The 6,000-nt window shown below is 35.1% G+C and overlaps 1 protein-coding gene across 4 annotated transcripts in view; it reads left to right on the forward strand.

Moving 5' to 3' along the window:
* Positions 1-5,583, forward strand: part of LOC132618401 (transcriptional corepressor LEUNIG-like) — a 29,965-nt gene extending 24,382 nt beyond the window's left edge. The window contains exons 9-11 of one of the 4 annotated variants that reach the window (XR_009574084.1): positions 4,157-4,192; positions 4,277-4,516; positions 4,752-5,014. The gene's annotated coding sequence lies outside the window, so the exon portion shown is untranslated. Of the gene's footprint in view, positions 1-1,948; positions 2,165-4,156; positions 4,193-4,276; positions 4,517-4,751 lie in introns of those variants that run through there. The other 3 variants (XR_009574082.1, XR_009574085.1, XR_009574086.1) reach the window with 3 other exon arrangements.
* Positions 5,584-6,000: the final 417 nt, after the last annotated feature.

Raw genomic sequence — 6,000 nt, forward strand, 5'->3', positions numbered from 1 at the left:
GAGGGAGAGTAAAGGGGAAAAGAATCTTAGTTCAATTACTTCTGAATTCCTTAATGCCTACTAGTCCATCCCTATTTAAGCTCGGAAAACAAATACCAAACACTTAACATTTGTGTTGTTAAGTATCAGAAATTTATCTCACTGCCTTTCCTCATTGGAGAATATCAGAAATTCTTTCTTGCAAAAAGAAAAGGATGAACTCCACTTAGAGAGGAAAATCTTGATTGTTACCTAGCTTCATGCGCTTTAATTTGAGCAAGAAGTCTTCCATATGAAAACACCAGTCTGATTGGCCCACTTTCATCATTGTTGATGTAGTGATCACACTGTCAAGCAAGCTTAGACCATGAGGCTCCAATGTTTTGAAAGCGAAAAACACAAAAAAGCAACACGATCTATGGGCTTGAAGCAAAAAGCGAGAACTGAAGCGCACACTTCTTTGAAGTAAAGTGCCCAAGTTATGGAAAACAAAAAAAATACCAAACATGTATGAATTTAATGCTATAATAAAGCTGCTATTGATCCAACTCCTCATAGTTAAGACAAAAATTGACTGCTTATCATTGGGACTATTTTGCGTGTCATCATTGAAGCACACACTTCTCTAGAGCACATGGCTTAGCTCATCAAGCGATAACACCTCGCTGGGCTGGGTTTATGGCTTTAAGCGGCAAAACAATAATGCTTAATAACACTATGAGACTCAGCTGATCTTGTCATCATAACATGTCTGAAAGTCGTTTCGCTTCACCTTGATCTACTTTTATATTATTCAAGTAGCTTCCTATAAAGCGAACATATTTTAAAGGCATAATACATAAATAGGCCCTTAAACTTGGCCTCAGCTGGCAAGTATGCCCTCCAACTTTGGGTGTGCACAAGTAGGCACTTCAACTTGTATAAAGTTAAACAAGTAAACACAAATGCTGACGTGGAGCATAAATATTGGAGGGACACATCATTGCCCCATCAATGCCACGTCAGCATTTGTATTTACTTGTTCAACTTTATACAAGTTGAAGTGCCTACTTGTGCACACCCAAAGTTGGAGGACATACTTGCCAGCTAAGGCCAAGTTTAAAGGCCTATTTATGTATTATGCCTATTTTAAGCTACTCTCTGTCTTTGCAAGTAGTCTAAAACCCTTCTACCTAGGTTATTCCAATTTCAACCACTTATTACTAGAGGGGTCCGACTTAGTACAAGTAGTATTAAAGGATGTTATAAACTAAATATAAATATTCCATCTATAGCTTCCTTTGTCTTTCCCTAATAATCGTCATAAGATAGAGCATAAAAGGAAAGAGATACATAATGAAGTTAAGCACACAAGTTATGGAAAATTAAAAAGTACCAAACATGTATGAATTTAATGTATAATATAGTTGGTATTGGTCCAACTCCTAATAGTTGAGCCAAAACTTGTCCACTCAAGGTTAGGATTATTTTGCGCATCATCATTTGTAGTTCATGGTTTCGCTCATGAAGCAATAACTCCTCGTTTGGATTGCTTTATCGCTTTCAGAAGCGAAGCAATGGCCCTTATTAACACTATAAGACTTAGTTGATCTTGCCATCATAACATGTCCGAAATCGACTTCGATATTCTTCAAGTAGCTTCTTATAAAGCGAACATATTTTAATCTTTGTCTTTGCAAGTTGTCTAAAATCCTTCTACCTAGGTAATTCCAATTCCAACAATTTATTTCTAGAAGGGTCCAATTTGGTACAGGTAGTGTTAGGGTATGTATAAACTAAACATAAATATTCCATTTGTGACTTCCTTTCTCTTTCCCTAATAATCGTTAGAAGATAGAGCATAAATGTAAAGAGATACATAATATAAAGTAGAAATCTTTTATTAATTCCACAAGTCATCATAAATGCTTAACCATTAAAGGCACAAATCTCATTCTATTTTCTAATGGATGGGTGGTTGATGCACCAGGTTGTTTGAAGACTTGGTGTTAATAGCAAGTGTGACTTTCCATAAGAGGCAGATGCAGTGTTGCGACGTTGGGTTCATCTGCACCTAATACTTTGATGCAAAATGTGTAAAATTTACTAAAATTGGGATGAATAGTATGTTTGAATCCAAATTTCAAAAAGACAATGGTTCAATGCTACGAACCTTAAAGATAGAGTCTATGGAGTTTAATTTCTAGATTCGCATCATTAACGACTCATAGTTTACTAATCATGTTTTCTTGATTATTTTTCAGAAAATCCTATAAGAAATATTATACATTCAAACACTAAAGCTAGTATTAGTTTGGAGTAAAAGAAAAGAAAGGTATTCAGATGACATTAGTTGTGATTAGTGCGATTAAGACCACAACGGTAGAAATGTGGAACTAAAAGACTTTTTTTAGTCAAGTGCTCTTACTAAGCGGGTAGCATGAAGTTCTGAGTTACTACATTATAATATTTTCAAGATTAAAGGATATCAAAATAGTCGAGTTTAGATCTATAATATGAAAATCAAGCAGTGTTACGCTTTCATAATTTCTACACCCAAGGGTGTAACCTAGCGGTCAATAAAGTGAGTGAAAATATGGAAGATTAGGATTCGAGTTCACAAAGAGACAAAAAATGCTAGGTAATTTCTTCCCATTTGGTTGAGTCTTAGTAAAGGGATTTACATAGTACCTATGTTGGCCGGAGGTAGTAGGTACGCAGTAAAATAGATGAAGTGTATGTAAGCTTTATCTAAAACCAGTGTGAAAAGAGATAATAATATCATAACAGTTGTTCGAGTAGTCAGTGAAAGGTGCAAAAAAGCTCAAATTCTGTTGAAGATTTAAACGCAAATCACAATTAAAGTGTGGGATTTAGCAAAGAAAAACATGAATGGAGAAAAAATAAAAATAGAAAAGTAATACAATACAACAACAATATACCCAGAGTAATACCACAAGTAGGGTATGGAGAGGGTAGAGTGTACGCAGACATTATCCCTACCATGGGACATAGAGTGGTTGACAGACCATCGGCTCAAAGAAAAGAAAATCAAAGAAGTCCAAAAAAAGAAATAATAGAAGTAAAGAAGTCAAGGCAAATTACTAAATAAACATGAAAAAGCAGTTTGAAAAAATAAAAGTAATACAATACAAACTATAACTAAACAATAATTATTTGGACAAAAGAATGGAAAAACTATAATTAAGCTATACATGGTGTTGTTCCCTTTAAGGAAGAGCCTATTACTGAAGGTGCACACGCTTTAACATATTGAAGCCTACACTAAACCTCCAATTGAGCAAAGCAAAGCGCACAAGCAGGGCTTCACCGAGCTTCAAGGCTTAAGCGCGCTTTAAGTTAGCCTTTAACAACACTAATAGGTATATGAAGTTTTATGTTGTAGTTTTATCTGATAACTAGTTGGTCATTTCACCGTGATATAGGTCCCGTAAAAACTTATTCATTCACCATTGGTTCTAAGACCTTCCTAAGTTGCTAAATTGAATTTCTTAAACGGTTTTGAACATAGTTGGTACAGAGATTGTAGGCGTAGGCAGGGGGCAGATCCACAGAGTTACATATAAGTGAAATTTTGGGTGTTAATAGTGGTCGGGAGAAAGGCTCAAATTTGTCACACTCATATGTATATTTCATACCCATCTCACCTCATTAATGTACTCTCTTTTAAACCCGTCTCTGTTTTTCTTAAACGAATTTATGTTTTTTTTTAGATCTTTTTGAAGAGTCATCAAGTACGTGAAAAGTGTGAATGATGTGGAATAAGATTAGATTCATAATATAGCTAAATAAGAGAGTATATAGTTTTTACATGTAAAATAATAATGCTATTAGTATAAGGGACAAACTTGTCCTTATAAGCTTGTTACATATAATTAGAAAATATGGAGATTTATATAGGAAATGGGAAAAGGCTCAAATATGTCACTGAACTACGAAATAGCTCATATGTGCCACTCATACAATGAAGAGCTTAGATAATGCCACGTGGAAAAATCTGGTAATAATTGAGTTTTGTTAGTGAGCAATGGCATATATGACCACAAATGGTAACGGCGGTGGCATATTTGAGCCCAACTATTAACGAGTGACATGAATGAGTCTTTTCTCATAGTTCCATGGCATATTTGAGTCTTTTCCCATAAATTAATAAGCTAATGTGATATTCTGTTGTTAGGTGAGGCTAAAAGATGGAAGATTGGCTTCTATTAAGGTGGAAGTCCTTTTTTATTGTAAGATTTTCATTTTCCATTGGTTTGTACTTGTGACATGGATACTAAAGTTTGCTTACTCGCAGGTGGTGCCAATTGTAGCCTCCAGTTTAGCCGAAAAACACGAAGTAAATATATGCATCGGTATTGCACGAGTACTTGCATTCCTCCATGAAGTCCAGCCTTATATAGATAATTCATAGAGGCACTAAAGCAAGTAACATCAGTATCGGGAGAGACCTGACCCCAATGACATCAGATTTTGGTCTTGCTAAGCTTACTCCAGCTAATCTGACCTACGTTAACACTCTTGTGGAAGGAACTTTGTAAGTTTGCGTACTTTTATATTTTCTTAGAAAAATTCCTCTTGGTGAATTCTACGCTGGATTTATGAATTAAATTGAGTAATTCAGAAACGATAAGTAATGTACTGAGGTAAGAAATGACTGGAAATAAGTAGTTTTATTGATTGTATAGGGAAAATCCTGCATAAAAGATTTATTCATTGAAGGGAAACATCTCACAATCTCTTCTGTTTTTTCTTCCTTGGTGATTGAGCAGCAGCAGCTTGGTGATACTTGCACCAGAATTCAAGAGAAACAAATAGTAAGCTGTTCAGAAAAAGAGATCTTCCAAAACTACAAACTCCCGTGCAGGAGTGAGTGAAGCATCAGTCTTCAAATAAGGTAGGTCCAAGATCAGGCAAGTTAAAGCAAGCAATCTATTCTCACTGAACATCTTTAGTTGCAGATTCATTTCGCTATCATTTTCCTGCTGAATGTCCTTTGAATAAGAGTGTCACAAAGAGAGACTTCATTAGGGATTCTTGCAGCTGTATGCCATCTGGTAGGTCCTTTGATTTCGAGTTTGGTTTTCATATAAGCGATATCGACAGTTAGGATTAAGGATAATTTGTTGTTATTACACTTACATAAAGTTTGGTGTTTGTCAAGAGTTTACGGAGTTTGGGTAGAGATTTGGATGTCAGTATGAGGATAAGTGGAAGATGTAGAGAACTTCCGGTTTAGGAAAATCTTATAGGAGAATATATTTAATATTGAAATCAGATGAACTAAATAAAGAAGATATATAGGACTCATATAACCGACCCAAACTAGTTTCTGTATTGGAGCATAGTCTGTAAGTCTATGAATCTCAAGTGACTGGAAACTTTTCAGCTGACATGATTTAATCAAACTTCTTGGATTTGTGTCATACTGTTTTCATGCGTATCTCGTGGTCTGCCTTCCCCCGTGCCAACACAAGGTGGATTGAATAGAACGTACTATTGCATCATACTAGGGAAAAATAAAATTCTTCCATATTCGTTTGTTAAATTTATATTACGTATAACATCTTGAATGGACTAGTTATGAACTCTTCCCATGCTGGATGTGTGATTATTCAAAAAAAAAAAAATCCTTGATACTGAGAATTGTAACGTGCTTCTCTTCATTTTTGACAGGTGCTAGTAGACATTATACAAATCAGTTCATTTAAAATTGCTCTCTTTTTTCTTCTTGTGTTGCAAAGGATATTACCTAACAGTGGTATAGATTCTGTGGATTTCTAGGATGAAATCCACATTGTATAGTTATTTTTTCACAGGATAGAAGCACTTGTATAGTGATTTGACAGATAATCCAGGAAACTATCACAATCATGAAAATCACAAATTGATTCTGGACAAGCCCTGGCTCACTTCAGAAAGGGATACTATCAGTGACATAAAGATTGTGGATTTAAAAAGTCGGAAAGAATGGTCTCAAACTTCAAAGAAATAGGAAACAGAGCACAACACCAAAGGTAT

Source organism: Lycium barbarum, chromosome 11, assembly GCF_019175385.1.
Source record: "Lycium barbarum isolate Lr01 chromosome 11, ASM1917538v2, whole genome shotgun sequence".
Lineage (NCBI taxonomy): Eukaryota > Viridiplantae > Streptophyta > Magnoliopsida > Solanales > Solanaceae > Lycium > Lycium barbarum.